Source organism: Girardinichthys multiradiatus, chromosome 2 (genome assembly GCF_021462225.1).
Source record: "Girardinichthys multiradiatus isolate DD_20200921_A chromosome 2, DD_fGirMul_XY1, whole genome shotgun sequence".
Classification (NCBI taxonomy): Eukaryota; Metazoa; Chordata; class Actinopteri; order Cyprinodontiformes; family Goodeidae; genus Girardinichthys; species Girardinichthys multiradiatus.
The window spans coordinates 35,238,037-35,258,327 of NC_061795.1; the positions used below are offsets into that span (position 1 = coordinate 35,238,037).

Here is a 20,291-nt window from a genome sequence, read left to right on the forward strand (position 1 = left end):
ATATATGAATGTTAAATTTTCATCATGACATTATGGAAAATAATGAACTTTATCACAATATGCTAATATTTTGAGAAGGACCTGTATGTGGAAAGTCACTTCCCAATATAGCTTCTTTAATTTGGTAAGAATTAAAAACCTTGCACTAACAAAAGAATATGGTTAACTTCAGCTTGCTTGGTATTTTGCCCTATCATGGTAAATTATACATGCTCAGAAATCTCAGGCATATTTATAGTACTCATTTATTATTTACCAACTTTTTTAAAAGGAGATATTTAGTTGCTAAAATAATCTAAAATAAAAACACTGTAGTGTGTCCGATTCTTGTTTCTCTTTCTGCTTTTTCCTCATCTGTTATTCCAATAGATCAAACCCTGAAAAGGAGGTAAACAATGACTCAGCAGAAGGGAATCCAAATCAGAGCTGCAGAAAACATGAAGCTGATTTACAAAGCAAAACAAAATGTTAGCACAATAGCAATGAAAGCAGCAGAACTGGATTCACACAGCGCAGAGATGGAATTAGACAAAAAGAGATAACAGGGTGAGATTAGAAAAAAATAATACATCTTTCAACTTTTGAAAAAGATTAGAAATTGCTCTCTGCGTCTTTGCCTGCTAGAAAGAGCTAAAGACTGACCCAGATTGAAAAAGAGTTAGACAACTGAGGAGCAAGATTTGCAACATTTTCAAATAATGCTGTTTATAATAATATTTTAAAAAAACTTTTAAATACCAACAGATGGCAAGAGGTATATAGTTGTGTCCAAGATGCAAAGGCCCAATTTCTTTCATAGCCTATAAGCCTCTGATTTTTTTAAATTAATATGTTACCAACATGGTTAATTTGAGAGATTATTTTCAGCGAGTTACAAGGGGGAGGGGGTTATGACTCCAGTAACTACAGCTTGGACTACCATAAAAATTGTAAATAATAATAGGTTGGGGCATATAAAATTTATTCATACATGTACAGCGTATTTCATGTTCATTTGAAACAAAATAGGTGTTATTATTATTAGCATCTAAAAGGGCTGTGTGAAAGACTATTACATTTATTGAATTTCAGAACTGGAAGCAGCAAATCATATGCCAACCTTAGTGTTGTGTTTTACACCTGGAGCAGCCGTGAACTCATGTTTGAATAGGTTTATGTGAGTGTACCAGCAGAATGTTTTAGGCAGTATTTCCTCTGTGAATAAGCTGAGGAAAACCTATGTATTTCAAAAAAGTCACAAATATCCATCAGACAGATTATTATTCATATTTTGTGTCCTCTACTTGCCAGAACTACAAAAATGCTTTCACATTCTGAACGAAAAAAAGACAACCTCTCCTGATTGTCGAGGTAGTTCACACTCTGATAGTAAAGGATTCAGATAAACAAATTGTAAACATCTAACAACATTTAATCTTTCCTTTATGTTTGATATATTTTTTGAAAATCATAAAATTTTTTCACAGCTGCATATGGTTGCACATTAAATTGCACCTTGATGCAGCTTATGCTGAGGACATACTAGTAAAATTTTAAAATATGCAACAGAACTGTGGGGCAAGATAACAGCATGTGACATGAAACCTTTGTCTTTGCAGTGAGCTACCACAGCAAAAGACAGACACTTAGAAATGTGGCAATTAGAAAACACCACTCATGAAATTACCCTAAGGTGAAATGTGGTGAGGGTGCAGTTGCATCAGCAAACCAGCTTTTTTTGTTGTAGTTTTATTTATTTATTTTATTTAAGTAGGAGAGGATACTGGGGTACTGAGGGTAGAGACATGATTATATATAATATCTGCCTGTCTAACACTGCTCACTTCTATTAGTTATTTAATTCTATGATTATTATTCTAATAGCTAGAAAGTGTGTGTTACATTCACAAAAGTTATTCACCAGATAAATAACATGAAGATGACATTTCAAACAACAGCAACGGCAATAGCAGAAATAGCAAATAATTGCATTTCCGATTCCATCAATTAAGTTTCCAAACCTGAAAGACAATTAGCTAAAAACCACCACCTCTTGTTTTAAATCTTCTGAACTACATCGCATTTAACCTAAGAGTTACTTTTATAAAACTTTGGCAATACCTGCAGATAGTTTTATTAAACTTTTATATAATAATCGTACTCGTCCTCATCATCTTCTGCTTGATTAAGGACCGGGTCGCTGGGGCAGCAGACTCAGTAGAGATACCCAGACTTCCCTGTCCCCAGACACCTCCTCCAGCTCCTCCGGGGGGAGCCCAAGGCGTTCCCAGGCCAGCAAAGAGACATTTTCCCTCCATCGTTTCCTGGGCCTTCCCCTGGGCTTCCTCCCTGGGGTGTGCCTGGAACACCTCCCAAGGGAGGCGTCCAGGAGGCATCCGGTATAGATACCCAAGCCACCTTAACTGGCTCCTCTTGATGTGGAGGGGCAGCGGCTCTACTCCGAGCTCCTCCCGGATTGGCCGAGCTCCTCACCCTATCTCTAAGGGAGTGCCAGGCCACCCAACGGAGGAAGCTCATTTCAGCCGCTTGTATCCGGAATCTCATTCTTTCGGTCATTACCCAAAGTTCATGGCCATAGGTGAGGGTAGGAACGTAGACTGACCAGTAAATCAAGAGCTTTGCTTTTCGGCTGAACTCTTTCTTCATGCACAGCATCCCCATTACTGCGGCGGCCGCACAGATCCGTCTCTTGATCTCCTGCTCCATTCTCCCCTCACTCATGAACAAGACTACAAGATACCAAAATTCCTCCATTTGAGAAAGGAACTCCCCTCCAACCTGAAGAGGACAATCCACTCTTTTCCGGTCAAAAACCATGGCCTCGAAGTTGGAGGAGCTGATATTCTTCCCAGCCATTTCACACCTGGCTGCGAACCGACCCAGTGCATGCTGTAGGTCTTGGCTAGAGGGGGCCAGCAGGACCACGTCAACTGCACAAAGAAGAGACGAAATCCACTGTTCCCCAAACCAGGCCCCCTCCGGCCCTTGGCGGCGCCTAAAAATCCTGTCCATAAAGTTATGAACAGGACCAGTGACAAAGGGCAGCCCTGTCAGAGTCCAACATGCACCGGTAACAGTTCCAACTTAGTGGTCCTCATGAAGGTGTCTTGAACCGCTCTTTATCTGACCCGTCACCCAGAGCCAGTTTGCCATGGAAGACCCTACCAGGGAGATTTAAGCCCCAGACAACATAACCTTTAGGATCATTCCAGCACTAAAACTCCTCTACAATCAATTAGGAACCCTAAAGGCATGTTATAAAAACATAAAAATCTGGATGACTTTTCTTCTTTAAAGTGCAGACAAGACAGCAATTGCCATCTTTGGAACAGAATCTCTAAAAAGCAAACTGTCAGTCATTTTGGATGGCATTAATAGGTCTCCGGTTATTATGAACTTTTGACCAGGACTACTGTAATTTGTTTAAAGATCCGTAAGTAAAAAATGCAGTTAAAAGCTTTCAGATTATCCAAAACACTGCAGAGAGTTCTGTTAAATCCATAATACATTTTAAGATTATCCTTATTATAAATAAAACCTTTAATAATCAAGCTCCATCAGATGTTAAAGATCTAATGGTCTCAGCTATTGCTACCTTCATGTTCTCTTTTTATAGATGATACAGTGTTAAACCCCCTTTTTTCTTAGACATTGCAGTTATAGGAGTTATTGCAGTAACAAACAGGATAATATATTGAACTGTGGATAGCAGTGTACTCAAAGTCAAACAATATTCAATATAGTTTGAACAACAGTAGTTTCCAACATTGTTGTAAATTTGAGGCCGTCTGATACACTGATTCACAGTGTATCAGATTTTTCTTTTCTAAACTCTTAGTGTAAGACTTTGGAATGTCAGGTAAAAAATGATTCATCCTGACTGGTGTATTCCACTCCAACATCAGCAAGTTATGGTCCACCAACCTCATCCTTGTTTGATTGATTATTTTGGGACTTTATGGGAAATCAACGTGATATATGTTCTCCTGAATGTCCAGTTTCCATAAGAAACAGAGCTATTTAACCATGAACATAACATTTATATCTGAGTGTGTACACCAAGCTGCATAGCAGCTTCTACTTGCTTAAACTTTTTAATGACTGTTTTTGTTTGAGTATTATTATTTTTTTCCGGCAGAGTAACGTTAAAAATTGTTATCTGAGTGCCAAGAAAAACCCCAACAGATTTACTTTCACAAGTGCAGCATTACAACTAACGCTTTAAAGCAAGACATGGAGACAGAAAGGACAGGAATGAAAAGGAGAAAAAAAATAAGCACAAAAGAGAGAGAGATGGGGCAAGAATGAAAAGGGAAGAGAAAGATAAAAGAATGGAGGAGAGAAAGAAGGATGAGGAGAATACAAGATAACACCCTGCTTGCTTCTACGCCTTCAGAAACATTCATTTTAACAGCTTTTTTACCAAAACGTGCACGGTACCTATGAATGCAAGATGTACAGGTCCTTCTCAAAATATTAGCATATTGTGATAAAGTTCATTATTTTCCATAATGTCATGGTGAAAATTTAACATTCCTATATTTTAGATTCATTGCACACTAACTGAAATATTTCAGGTCTTTTATTGTCTTAATACGGATGATTTTGGCATACAGCTCATGAAAACCCAAAATTCCTATCTCACAAAATTAGCATATTTCATCCGACCAATAAAAGAAAAGTGTTTTTAATACAAAAAACGTCAACCTTCAAATAATCATGTACAGTTATGCACTCAATACTTGGTCGGGAATCCTTTGGCAGAAATTACTGCTTCAATGCGGCGTGGCATGGAGGCAATCAGCCTGTGGCACTGCTGAGGTCTTATGGAGGCCCAGGATGCTTCAATAGCGGCCTTTAGCTCATCCAGAGTGTTGGGTCTTGAGTCTCTCAACGTTCTCTTCACAATATCCCACAGATTCTCTATGGGGTTCAGGTCAGGAGAGTTGGCAGGCCAATTGAGCACAGTGATACCATGGTCAGTAAACCATATACCAGTGGTTTTGGCACTGTGAGCAGGTGCCAGGTCGTGCTGAAAAATGAAATCTTCATCTCCATAAAGCTTTTCAGCAGATGGAAGCATGAAGTGCTCCAAAATCTCCTGATAGCTAGCTGCATTGACCCTGCCCTTGATAAAACACAGTGGACCAACACCAGCAGCTGACACGGCACCCCGGACCATCACTGACTGTGGGTACTTGACACTGGACTTCTGGCATTTTGGCATTTCCTTCTCCCCAGTCTTCCTCAAGACTCTGGCACCTTGATTTCTGAATGACATGCAGAATTTGCTTTCATCCGAAAAAAGTACTTTGGACCACTGAGCAACAGTCCAGTGCTGCTTCTCTGTAGCCCAGGTCTGGGGAATGCGGCACCTGTAGCCCATTTCCTGCACACGCCTGTGCACGGTGGCTCTGGATGTTTCTACTCCAGACTCAGTCCACTGCTTCCGCAGGTCCCCCAAGGTCTGGAATCGGCCCTTCTCCACAATCTTCCTCAGGGTCCGGTCACCTCTTCTCGTTGTGCAGCGTTTTCTGCCACACTTTTTCCTTCCCACAGACTTCCCACTGAGGTGCCTTGATACAGCACTCTGGGAACAGCCTATTCGTACAGAAATTTCTTTCTGTGTCTTACCCTCTTGCTTGAGGGTGTCAATAGTGGCCTTCTGGACAGCAGTCAGGTCGGCAGTCTTACCCATGATTGGGGTTTTGAGTGATGAACCAGGCTGGGAGTTTTAAAGGCCTCAGGAATCTTTTGCAGGTGTTTAGAGTTAACTCGTTGATTCAGATGATTAGGTTCATAGCTCGTTTAGAGACCCTTTTAATGATATGCTAATTTTGTGAGATAGGAATTTTGGGTTTTCATGAGCTGTATGCCAAAATCATCCGTATTAAGACAATAAAAGACCTGAAATATTTCAGTTAGTGTGCAATGAATCTAAAATATATGAATGTTAAATTTTCATCATGACATTATGGAAAATAATGAACTTTATCACAATATGCTAATATTTTGAGAAGGACCAGTATTTAGTGGTAAATGCAGATCAATATAGAACATTTGTGTATCTGTTAACACCTGAATCTAAACACCTGTGGGTCTGAATGTGAGCGTGCTGTGTGTACAAGGTTTCTCCATGAAAATATGCAATTGCCAGTGTGAGGAGCCACAGACCTGCCCCCCTGGACTTGGGACAGATATGGAGGACATCCAAGCCTTAGACATCCAAAGGCACCCCAGAACACTGGAACTCCAGCCTTTGAGTCTTCATTATATTTGTGCTAAATAATTCAATCAGAAATAATAAAATGTTTCAGCAGAGCTGAACAAAATTGGAGTGGCCTCAAAGCCTTAAACAAATTACTATTGAAGTCACTGCTTGGCATGAACTATAACATTTTTTCCATGTTGAATGGGCAAGTGAGAGTTGACTCACTTGAGTTTGTTGTTTATCAAGTTAGTGCTGATTATGAACTTTTCAGACAAAACCTTTGTCTCTCACACTGCATGGCAAAGAAAAAAACATAGGAGATTGCAAAGCATTTGACAGTTGTGATAGAGGAAGGTCGGCATGTACGGCAGAAAGAGAGAGACAAAAGGAGAGAGATGGAGATTAATGAGATATAAATCAAATCAGGTCACGTCTTGATAATGCCAGCAATCTTGCAACAGCTTCAAATATAAATCAGAATGCTTTCAGTACTGCAGTGTGGGAGGGATACCCACCACATGCATTACAGACAACTATTTTCCATCTATTCAGCCTTACTGCATAAACAGAACATACAACAGATTAAATTATTTAATTATCTCTTTGTATTGTAAGATTCAAAATGTTTTTTGTCTGCTCTAGACTATAAAAACACTGAAGGGTCAACTATCCTGAGGATTATTTCTCTTGCTAACCCTAACCCTATGGAAAACAATACTTTAAAGGCTAATGACTATTTTTTTTTCAATACAAACTCACACATGCATATGCCTTCACCATAGGACCATGATATGTAAAGTGAATAAAACTGATCATATTATCACAATCAGAAAGGTTTTGGCATTGTTATGGGTATTATTTTGATACATACTACCCTGCTGCAGACTAACACCATCCCCCATGTCAAACAAAATCACCGACAAGGACAGTTCACCACCCCACACTCCTCAAAAATGCTGAGTAAGAGCACAAGGAAAAATACCATCACTTGCCAGATACTGATCAAATTGAATTTCTGCAGGATGCACCATAAAAAACATCCAAGAAATATTGGCTCCCCTACTTCTCACAAATCAGTAAAAGCTCCCTGAAACATGAGGTCAAAATCTGATTGATGCCATTTCTTTAAATCTTTACATGAAGACTTCGTGATAAATCAAGAACTGTGTTTATATTAAACAAAATAGACAACAGGATTTACATTTAGTAAGATGATTCAACATATTATAACTTCTTGCTTTTAACAACAAACTTGCAGTGTTGATCACTGTCATGTGCTATTTAATGGTTACATCTTGTAAATTACAAGTATTCACCTTTTGTGCTGATGGATCATAACCAGGTTGCAAGTGGAACTTCAAAATGCCATACAAACAGGAGAAAGACACAAAATAATAGAGAAGGAACTCACTTATAGTCATGAGATATGGATCATGACAGAAAGAATGAAATCCTAGATATATGGGATCATCATTGGAGATAGGGTAAGGAGCATTATCATTCGGTGGAAGCTCAATATAGATCCACTACCTCTCCGCATTTAGAGAATCAGAATCACAATCAGCTTTATTGCCAAGTTCGTACATACAAACAAGGAATTTGACTCTGTACACTTTGCTCTTTGGTTTTGTTTTTGCATTACAGAATATGCATATTTACAAGGTACAATATACACATATATAACTAAAATAAAAAGGTGCATTTGCAACATCTGTATGCTGTTGTTTTGTACTCTATAGAATGTTCAACAGAGAAACAGCCTGGGGGAAGAAACTGTCTCTGTGGCGGCTGGTTTTAGCAAACAGTGCTCTGTAGTGGCGGCCTGAAGGTAAAGTTCTGAACAGTTTATGTGCAGGGTGTGTGGGGTCTGCAGAGATTTTAGCAGCTCTTTTCCTGACACTAGACCTGTATAAGTCCTGGATGGAGGGAAGGTCAGCCCTGATTATTCTCTCTGCATTCCTGATTATTTGTTGCAGTCTGCACCTGTCCTGTTTGGTGGATGAACCAAACCACACTGAGATGGATGAAGACAGGACAGATTGAATGATGGCAGTGCAGAAGATGACAAGCTGCTCCTGTGGAAGGTTGAACTTCTTGAGTTGCCTCAGGAAGTACAAGGTCTGCTGGGCCTTCTTTCGAACAGTGTCTATGTGTGAAGACCATCTCAGGTCCTCAGAGATTGTGGTTCCTAAGAACCCGAAGTGGTCCACGGCCGATACAGTGTTGTTGAGGATGGTGAGGAGGTGTATGGGGGTGGTGCTCTCCGAAAGTCCACCACCATTTCCACAGTCTTGAGTGGGTTGAGTTCAAGGTAGTTGTGACTGCACCAGTGTACCAGCCGATCCACCTGCTGCCTGTATGCAGACTCATCACTGTCCTGGATCAGTCCAATGACAGTGATGTCATCTGCAAACTTAAGGAGTTTCACGGACGAGTCCGGTGAGGTGCAGTCATTTGTGTACAGAGAGAAGAGTGGGGATAGAACACATCCCTGGGGGCCACCAGTACTTATTGATATTGATTTAAAGGAGTCTGCGGAGGTGGTTTGGTCATCTGATCTGGATTCCCCCTGGTGCCTCCTTTCAGGGCTTTTCAGGACACTTCCCACTAGAGCAAGACTCCAGGGAAACCCCAAAAGTCACTGGGGGGTCTATATACACCCCGTCTGGCCTGGGAACACCTTGGGATCCCCCAAAATGAGCTGGAGGATGTCGCCAGGCAGAGGGATGTCTAGGGTTCCTTCCTCGACCTAGTGCCCCTGTGACCTGATCTTGGATAAGCAGGAGACAATGGATAAACATTTTGCCTCAACAGCCTGGTTATATGGAAAAGCACATGTACGACCCACCATGTTGTGTCATGTTGTGACACACCATGTTGTATCATAGAGCATAACATACTTCATGACAACATACTTCATGACAGTGTATGCTTTTGCAGAATGGTTTTTGTATACTTCTTGATAAATGCAGTTGCTGGATGAGTACAGGTCCTTCTCAAAATATTAGCATATTGTGATAAAGTTCATTATTTTCCATAATGTCATGATGAAAATTTAACATTCATATATTTTAGATTCATCGCACACTAACTGAAATATTTCAGGTCTTTTATTGTCTTAATACGGATGATTTTGGCATACAGCTCATGAAAACCCAAAATTCCTATCTCACAAAATTAGCATATTTCATCCGACCAATAAAAGAAAAGTGTTTTTAATACAAAAAACGTCAACCTTCAAATAATCATGTACAGTTATGCACTCAATACTTGGTCGGGAATCCTTTTGCAGAAATGACTGCTTCAATGCAGCGTGGCATGGAGGCAATCAGCCTGTGGCACTGCTGAGGTCTTATGGAGGCCCAGGATGCTTCGATAGCGGCCTTTAGCTCATCCAGAGTGTTGGGTCTTGAGTCTCTCAACGTTCTCTTCACAATATCCCACAGATTCTCTATGGGGTTCAGGTCAGGAGAGTTGGCAGGCCAATTGAGCACAGTGATACCATGGTCAGTAAACCATTTACCAGTGGTTTTGGCACTGTGAGCAGATGCCAGCTCGTGCTGAAAAATGAAATCTTCATCTCCATAAAGCTTTTCAGCAGATGGAAGCATGAATTGCTCCAAAATCTCCTGATAGCTAGCTGCATTGACCCTGCCCTTGATAAAACACAGTGGACCAACACCAGCAGCTGACACGGCACCCCAGACCATCACTGACTGTGGGTACTTAACACTGGACTTCTGGCATTTTGGCATTTCCTTCTCCCCAGTCTTCCTCCAGACTCTGGCACCTTGATTTCCGAATGACATGCAGAATTTGCTTTAATCCGAAAAAAGTACTTTGGACCACTGAGCAACAGTCCAGTGCTGCTTCTCTGTAGCCCAGGTCTGGGGAATGCGGCACCTGTAGCCCATTTCCTGCACACGCCTGTGCACGGTGGCTCTGGATGTTTCTACTCCAGACTCAGTCAACTGCTTCCGCAGGTCCCCCAAGGTCTGGAATCGGCCCTTCTCCACAATCTTCCTCAGGGTCCGGTCACCTCTTCTCGTTGTGCAGCGTTTTCTGCCACACTTTTTCCTTCCCACAGACTTCCCACTGAGGTGCCTTGATACAGCACTCTGGGAACAGCCTATTCGTTCAGAAATTTCTTTCTGTGTCTTACCCTCTTGCTTGAGGGTGTCAATAGTGGCCTTCTGGACAGCAGTCAGGTCGGCAGTCTTACCCATGATTGGGATTTTGAGTGATGAACCAGGCTGGGAGTTTTAAAGGCCTCAGGAATCTTTTGCAGGTGTTTAGAGTTAACTTGTTGATTCAGATGATTAGGTTCATAGCTCGTTTAGAGACCCTTTTAATGATATGCTAATTTTGTGTGATAGGAATTTTGGGTTTTCATGCGCTGTATGCTAAAATCTTCCGTATTAAGACAATAAAAGACCTGAAATATTTCAGTTAGTGTGCAATGAATCTAAAATATATGAATGTTAAATTTTCATCATGACATTATGGAAAATAATTAACTTTATCACAATATGCTAATTTTTTGAGAAGGACCTGTACTTCCTCTGCATGTTTACCCTAGCATGTCCTATATATTAAGGTTAAAGTTCATTCTCTCATAGGTTTGCTTGTTTTTTGCCTTGTCAGACATGCTTTGTAAGCTGCTTCCCTCTTCAGCTACAGCTAAAGGAAAACCAGTGAAGCATGTGAGGGGCATACTTTAAAAACAAGTTACTGTAAAGTTAGCTTCACTGTATAATGTAAACAACAAACAAAGAATTAACATTTCATGAGATTCCCCAAAGTGGAAGGAGTTACTGACTAAATGGCTGAAGAGATATGTAAAAATACTATCTCTTGTATAAGACTTCACAAGTTTCTTTATTTTTTGGGTCAGATAAATTATTTATGATATATAAGCTGATTAAGCATTGTATAATGACTAATGTTATGCTGCTTCCCCTTTTGCTGCCAAAACAACCCTGACCTATCAAGGCATTAAGATCACTAAGATAGCACCAAATCCTCTAGTTTCTGTAACTTGCCAGGTAGGGCTTTCATGGATTGTAAGACATGACACATGCCATATATACTCAATCAGGTTTAGATCTGGGGTATTTTAAGGGTAAAGTCAGCATTTCAAACTTATTTTTGTGTTCCTCAAATAATTCTTGAACCACTTTTGCTCAGGGTAGGGCATATTATCCTGCTAAAACAACCAAAAGCAATCAGAAAACACAATTTCAATAAAGGGTATACATTATCTGCTAAAAGGCTTAGGTAGGCAGTGCATATTAAAGTAAAAGTTGGCAGTTAGATGGCAGGAAATCTTGGTTCCAGTTATCCATGTGACTATGACATTACCCAAAGCATTATAAGCAAAATAAAATGTTTTTATTCCAACCAAACCACCTACATCAGTTGCTTAGTTGATCCCTTTGTGATGTTCATGCACCCTTTGGAGGTGTTTTTTGGTGGTAGATAGGGATAAGCATGGTCCTCTTGACTAGTCTACTTGCTCAGTTCCTTGCACTTATAAATTCACGTATATTGTTCCTGCTTCCAAAACATCAACTATGATGACAAAATGCTAAAATGCTACCTAATACTGTTGATTAAGAAATATTCAGCCTGTTTCACTTTAATTTCAGTGGTCATAATGTTATTATGTTATTTGCTGTTATTGTTAGGTTTGCAAATCCTTTGATCTACAAACAAAGGCCCGGCTCTGCTATCATTTTTATGATTTGGGGTTGTTTGGTTTTTGGTTGCGGGTTTTTCCTCTTATGTTTTTCACAGTTGAGGTTTTGAATCATGTTTCTGTTTATTATTTTCCTGGCCTTAGTTTTTGTCTTCTAGTTCATGTTTTGTAAAGGTACCTTTTTGGATCATGTTTCTGGTGATTCTTTAATTTCATGGTTTACTAGTTGTTTTTCTATTAATTTATATTGAAGAGTCTGTGTTCTGCTCCAGCCATCTTTTGTTCTCTCCTGTCTGTTTTCAATCATCTTCATTCGGTTCACCTGCACCTAGCAATCAGTCTCCTCGTTTCACCTTGTTCTTGTTCTATATATACACATCTGTTCTGTTCATTCCTCGCGGAAACATTTTGGATCATTCACTCAATCTGTTCATGTCTTGTCCTTTTGCTCATAACAAGCCTGTCTTGTCAGCCCGCCCATGTCTGTTTTTGCCATCAGCCTCTGAAGTAGGTTTTGTTCATTAAATCGTTTCACCTACCGTCATGCTGCCTGTCTGTCTGCATTCCGGGGTCCTCCACTACACAAACCTTGACAATCATACAGTATCATGTATGACACCAACACCAACTAAAGCAAGTTTTTTAGGAGCGAGCGGTCAGTGCAACCACTACGTTTTGGGGGTTCTGTGCTATCATTATCTTTCATTGTTTACAATAAGGCATCTTTCTCTATTTTTGAATAGGCCCTTTTATTAAGGCATTAATGAGTCGACTTGATATTAGCTAGCTAGACAGTGGTGTGTGGCCACAGTATGACAAGGCTAACATGTTCTAACTTCAGGACATTTTTGCTTGCAATGCAGGCCTAGATCTATTTTACACAGTGGTAGAGAAACTGGCTTTCCTCATACTTAAATGTTGACTTCTACAGCAATACTTTTTCTTCTGGAATGGACTTCAGTAACTTCACTCAACCTGTATTGATAGCAATGTCGAAGAGCATGTAGCATTTAAGGCGCTGGTCTTGAAATTTCATGTAGATGTCATGTATATAACGTGGGTAACTGCACTGTATTCATGCAGTATGTATTCATGTTTATTCAAGTAAAGAATTATACATTTTGACTATATCTTTAGTACAAATAGAGATGTGGATACATTGTTTCTCATAAGAAAAGTATCATCCATGCAAATTCCCAAGTACCTTACTCAATGAAGACATACTGCAACCTAATGATGGTTAGTTTTTGATCAAAATTAAATTTGTTACATCATATATATAGATATATATCTATATCTATAGATATATATATATAACATAGGCAAATATCTGAAGAAGCAAATTTCACGTGTTTGCAATTGTATCTGAGTTGGGTGTTTTTGCCATGTGCAAATTTTCCTAAACTGTGTACATGACATTTGGCTTTCCCAGAGTGAGCAGTATGCTGGCAGTGAGAACTTGTGAGACAAGAAGTATTAATAAAATCAATCGCATGACTCGTCGGAGAGCGCCTCGTGGCGGGATTGCTCCTCGCTGGACCTGGCCGGGCCAAGCTCGAACAAGAGATGTGAGGCCATCCCCCAGTGGGCCCACCACCTGCAGGAGAACCATGAGGGACCAGTGCAAAGAGGATCGGGCAGCGTACGAAGGTGGAGACCTCGGCGGTTCGATCTCCGGATGCTTAGGCCTGCCCTAGGGACGTGAAATGTCACCTTGCTGGGGTGGAAGGAGCCTGAGCTTGTGCGGGAGGTCAAGAGGCTGCAGTAATGGGGGCACTGTGCCGTTCCGTTGTGGTGAAGAGAGAGCGAAGCTCTCGATTTACCCGTCGGTCTACGTTCCTACCCTCACCTATGGCCATGAACTTTGGGTCATGACCAAAAGAACGAGATCCTGGATACAAGCGGCTGAAATGAGCTTCCTCCGTTGGGTGGCCTGGCACTCCCTTAGAGATAGGGTGAGAACCTCGGCCAATCTGGGAGGAGCTCGGAGTAGAGTCGCTGCTCCTCCACATCGAGAGGAGCCAGTTAAGGTGGCTCGGGCATCTATACTGGATGCCTCCTGAATGCCTTCCTCGGGAGGTGTTCCAGGCACGTCCCAATGGGAGGAAGCCCAGGGGATGGCCCAGGACACGCTGGAGGGACTATGTCTCTCGGCTGGCCTGGGAACGCCTTGTGCTCCACCCGGAGGAGGTGGAGGAGTTGTCTGGGGAAGGGGACGTCTGGGTGTCTGCTGAGGCTGCTGCCCCTGCGACCTGGTCCCGGATAAAGCGGAAGATGACGAGTACGAGCTTAATTCCCCTATGAGAATTCCTCTTTGATACTCTAAAGACACTAACTGCTGTCTTCTCAGGTGAAATACTGACTTCTCATAAATACTCCACTGAAACCAACTCAAAAAGGTAACAATTCCTATAAAACATTTTACACATGAGCTTAAAACAATAGCAAATTCGGAAAATCCAATTATTGCAAGAAATAAGTTTGAATTCACATAAAAAAAAAAATAAAAAAAAACTTAATGTAAATTGAACATGTATGTGTTTGTGTTTGAGAGCCATCTCAATTCTAAATGGCTTAAATATTTACAAATCCAGGACTATAGGTTTTGGTAAATTATTTTCTGTATTATTCGCTATATACCAAGGGTTCTCAAACTTCATGCTTGAACATCATAATCCTTTTTCGTTAGATTTGCTTAAACTTACAAACAAAAGATCATTAAAATATTTTTTGTTGTCCCAGGTTGCTGTAATGTCCAACTGTAAATCATAACACTGAATTCTTTTAAGGATATTTGAACTTGAAAAACTTAGTTTTATGTAAAATAAATGCAAATAAAGTGTCTTTCTTTTCACACAACAAAACAGAAATAAATAAAAAATTAACTGATCTTAAAGTGCAACAAAACACTCCAACATCAGAACAACTGAGATTAAATTTGCAGATACCCAGTAGTAGTTAGACTCTATGAAAACCTAGTGTGAACAATGACACTGTTTCAGTGAGCTGCCTAAATCTAGGGGCTTATCAGATTAATTCCATTTTTTGGCAAGTTCTGTTTTAGTTTTTTCCCAAACTCAAATTTCATGTTTTACAAAATGCACACATTCAATAACCTAATAACGCTGTTCCATGGTAAAATATCCTTTGTTCATGGGGATTATTTTAAAGTATTTGTAAAGCTTTTCAAAATCTACCTGTCAGTTGTATCAGTGTATTTTGAAATAAAAAAAAAACTACTGCACGTTTTATATGAAAGAAATGAAACCTTTTGTAAAATATTTCCTGGAGAAATAATCCATCATAGAGATAATGGGAATTTGCAAAGTGGCTATAATGTTCGAACAAGTCTTCACACAAAATATGCTTATTTATTTGTAGAAGACTATATGACTCATCACATAAAGCTAAAAAGAGTTTTCAGTAAACACATATCTCTGCTAAGGATCTTTGCATATTAAAAAACTGTTATGTCATCTTATGACAATTTGGCTCAATGTTTTTTTATTATGTGGTTTCAGTTAATTATGAGTGGACATAACCTACAGAAAGAGATTTTCCTCCTTTTTTATAAACTAAGCACTCTACTTTGAACAGTGTGATTATAAATGATTAGTGTTAAAACAGTATGTTGTGCTCTGTACAGGTCTTTTGCACAAGGCCATTGGTTAAATGCCCAAAACATGGTTTGAACAGGGTCTGACTGATTTGCGATTCAATCCTTATCTAGATCAGAGTTCAGACTTTGGAAATCAATGATTTGTACTATAAAACAAAAAATAAAACTGTATCATAGTTTTATTATCAAATGAAAGACATCGGACACGTTTTTACGAGTTCTAATGTGAGAAGGTACACAGGTCCTTCTCAAAAAATTAGCATATTGTGATAAAGTTCATTATTTTCCATAATGTCATGATGAAAATTTAACATTCATATATTTTAGATTCATTGCACACTAACTGAAATATTTCAGGTATTTTATTGTCTTAATACGGATGATTTTGGCATACAGCTCATGAAAACCCAAAATTCCTATCTCACAAAATTAGCATATCATTAAAAGGGTCTCTAAACGAGCTATGAACCTAATCATCTGAATCAACGAGTTAACTCTAAACACCTGCAAAAGATTCCTGAGGCCTTTAAAACTCCCAGTCTGGTTCATCACTCAAAACCCCAATCATGGGTAAGACTGCCGACCTGACTGCTGTCCAGAAGGCCACTATTGACACCCTCAAACAAGAGGGTAAGACACAGAAAGAAATTTCTGAACGAATAGGCTGTTCCCAGAATGCTGTATCAAGGCACCTCAGTGAGAAGTCTGTGGGAAGGAAAAAGTGTGGCAGAAAACACTGCACAACGAGAAGAGGTGACCGGACCCTGAGGAAGATTGTGGAGAAGGGCCAATTCCAGACCTTGGGGGACCTGTGGAAGCAGTGGACTGAGTCTGGAGTAGAAACATCCAGAGCCACCGTGCACAGGCGTGTGCAGGAAATGGGCTACAAGTGCCGCATCCCCCAGGTCAAGCCACTTTTGAACCAGAAACAGCGGCAGAAGCGCCTGACCCGGGCTACAGAGAAGCAGCACTGGACTGTTGCTCAGTGGTCCAAAGTACTTTTTTCGGATGCAAACAAATTCTGCATGTCATTCGGAAATCAAGGTGCCAGAGTCTGGAGGAAGACTGGGGAGAAGGAAATGCCAAAATGCCAGAAGTCCAGTGTTAAGTACCCACAGTCAGTGAGGGTCTGGGGTGCCATGTCAGCTGCTGGTGTTGGTCCACTGTGTTTTATCAAGGGCAGGGTCAATGCAGCTAGCTATCAGGAGATTTTGGAGCACTTCATGCTTCCATCTGCTGAAAAGCTTTATGGAGATGAATATTTCATTTTTCAGCACGACCTGGCACCTGCTCACAGTGCCAAAACCACTGGTAAATGGTTTACTGACCATGGTATCACTGTGCTCAATTGGCCTGCCAACTCTCCTGACCTGAACCCCATATAGAATCTGTGGGATAATGTGAAGAGAACGTTGAGAGACTCAAGACCCAACACTCTGGATGAGCTAAAGGCCGCTATCGAAGCATCCTGGGCCTCCATAAGACCTCAGCAGTGCCACAGGCTGATTGCCTCCATGCCACGCCGCATTGAAGCAGTCATTTCTGCAAAAGGATTCCCGACCAAGTATTGAGTGCATAACTGTACATGATTATTTGAAGGTTGACATTTTTTGTATTAAAAACACTTTTCTTTTATTGGTCGGATGAAATATGCTAATTTTGTGAGATAGGAATTTTGGGTTTTCATGAGCTGTATGCCACAATCATCCGTATTAAGACAATAAAAGACCTGAAATATTTAAGTTAGTGTGCAATGAATCTAAAATATATGAATGTTAAATTTTCATCATGACATTATGGAAAATAATGAACTTTATCACAATATGCTAATGTTTTGAGAAGGACCTGTACTTGTTGCAATGTTTTCTATAATTAACAACCCACACTTTTTGAATGCTCACACCAGAAAACAAATGTTCCTGTGGGTTTCACAAAGGGAAACATTTTTAAAGAGATAAAAACAGGTTGACTGAGTTTACTGCAGCCACCTTATATCAATTTCTATGAAGGCATCCTATCTCCAGCCCCACTGGGGTGGATAGAAAAAAGGGAAGGATAAAAATTAAGTAATACCATATGAAAAGAAGCTTTGAATTTATTGCATCACAAAAGCAACTACTCATGCAAGTCATATCAAACAAGTTCAATGGCCTTTAGCTTTTAAAAAGATATGACAAACAGGACTTTTACACGTGGGCTTTATAAGCATCACAAGAAACCAAAAGAGTTTCAAAGCAACCAAATGCCCAGTGCCTGCTTCCGTTTTGTATTTGTGAAAATAATGATTTATTGTGGTGAAGGGTAATGTAAAATTAAATGCTCCTCCTGGTCTATATGTCCTATTTTGTGCCATATTTCTTTGTTATATAAAACGTCTAATGTATAGCGATTTCGTCCATTTTATTATACATTTTATCAAGTAATCTTGTTATTGTTTAAGCAACCATTCTGCAGTAACTGCATAATATAACTAGTCAAGTCAGTTGTCTTTTTAATTGACTGTTAAACATTTCAGATCTTTTTTTAATTGGGTGAACAATTCTTTACTTTTAATGCAGTTATTTATGTTTTAAGATTTTTCAGTTGCATTAGAGTTATGTGACAAGAAACTTCTATGTTAGGGGATATGTGAAATCAGGATACCAAAGATTTTCATAAATTTTGTTTGAAAATCAAAGACAAAGGCTGTCTTTCAGATTTAAATAACATGTGACTAAAGCTGCAAGGTGCAGCTGCAACTGATTTGTTTGTATGGGGCTGGACATTTTAACAAAACCTAGGAGACTTCAGTATTGCTGACAACAGTGCTTTCTTAGACTCGTGTGTATTACTGTTGGCAGATGTTTGCTTGTCTTCACATTACGTTAAGCTGGGTACACACTACAGTTTATTTTTTTCATGATTTAACTCTGATTCCCAGTTGGACAAGGTCTGTGCCAGTCTGTAGTAGTTGGAGTCAGTTGGCAGGTGAGTTGGCCTAAAAATCTGTTAGTGTAAGAAGAGGTGTCTGCAAGTGTGTAAGAGGAACAGACCCGACCTTAGTCATAGTCAAACAAACATGTTTGAATCTTTTGAGTCTTGTGAACTCATTATAATAAAGTAATTTAGGTGGTAAATTTAAAGGTTTCACATTTCTGAAGAACATATTTTCCAATCAGAATGAAGTAATTTATCATACATTCTTGATTTTGTTCATGCAGTCTATGCCAAACATTATATTGTTGTCTGTTTAGACAGAAACAATATGATTGTTAGCCCAATTTGACAGTAATTCCAAAGTCCACTAACCCACTAACACTAACTCTTAACATGAGTATTGCAAAAGACAATCACATTTTCAATGAAGAAATTCCCTTGTCAGTTAAAATCAGAGAATTTAAAATTGTCTCATTTTCATTTTATGGAGGGGTGGAAATGTAATAGTCCGAATTATGATAATATCTTCTATTACTGTCACCTACTAGTATTGTTTGTATACCATAAACTTAAACTGTCGCCCTTACAAGTTTGATGCTTTCAGCTGGTTTGGCAAATCCTGTAGTTGCTCAGCAGGCACAATGTGAACTCCATGGCTCTTCAAAATCTGTGAAGAATGTAAAAGTAATCTAGTGTGTACCCATCTTAAGGGTTCTCTAGATCCGGCAACTTCTAAATGCATCCCTGCTGCAACACACCTGCATAGGCCTGCTGAATTACCTCATTAGTGTGTTACCAAGTGACAGAGGCCTGATAATGAGCCATTAATTTAAGTCAGATAGTCAGGATGCACTGAATCATTGTATATACAGGGGTTGGACAATGAAACTGAAAAACGTGGTTTTAGACCACAATAATTTATTAGTATGTTGTAGGGCCTCCTTTTGCGCCCAATACAAGTCCTGCACAGGGGTCAGAGGGATTTTAAGCCATTCTTCTTGCAGGATAGTGGCCAGGTCACTACGTGATACGGGTGGAGGAAAACGTTTCCTGACTCGCTCCTCCAAAACACCCCAAAGTGGCTCAATAATATTTAGATCTGGTTACTGTGCAGGCCATGGGAGATGTTCAACTTCACTTTCATGTTCATCAAACCAATCTTTAACCAGTCTTGATGTGTGTATTGGTGCACCGCCATCAGGATACAATGTTTGAACCATTGGATGCACATGGTCCTCAAGAATGGATCGGTAGTCCTTGGCAGTGACACGCCCATTTAGCACAAGTATTGGGCCAAGGGAATGCCATGATATGGCAGCCCAAACCATCACTGATCCACCCCCATGCTTCACTCTGGGCATGCAACAGTCTGGGTGGTACGCTTCTTTGGGGATTCTCCACACCGTAACTCTCCCGGATGTGGGGAAAACAGTAAAGGTGGACTTATCAGAGAACAATACATGTTTCACATTGTCCACAGCCCAAGATTTGCACTCCTTGCACCATTGAAACTGACGTTTGGCAATGGCATGAGTGACCAAAGGTTTGGCTATAGCAGCCCGCCCGTGTATATTGACCCTGTGGAGCTCCCGACAGACAGTTCTAGTGGAAACAGGAGAGTTGAGGTGCACATTTAATTCTGCCGTGATTTGGGCAGCCGTGGTTTTATGTTTTTTGGATACAATCCAGGTTAGCACCCAAACATCCCTTTCAGACAGCTTCCTCTGGCATCCACAGTTAATTCTGTTGGATGTGGTTCGTCCTTCTTGCTGATATTACGCTGGATACAGTGGCTCTTCATACATCACAAAGACTTGCTGTCTTGGTCACATATGCGCCAGCAAGAC

The 20,291-nt window shown here is 40.1% G+C and overlaps 1 protein-coding gene across 9 annotated transcripts in view; it reads right to left on the reverse strand.

Annotated features, from left to right (window-relative positions):
- Positions 1–20,291, reverse strand: part of LOC124855429 (leucine-rich repeat-containing protein 4C-like) — a 238,572-nt gene that overhangs the window by 9,825 nt on the left and 208,456 nt on the right. The window lies entirely within an intron of this gene.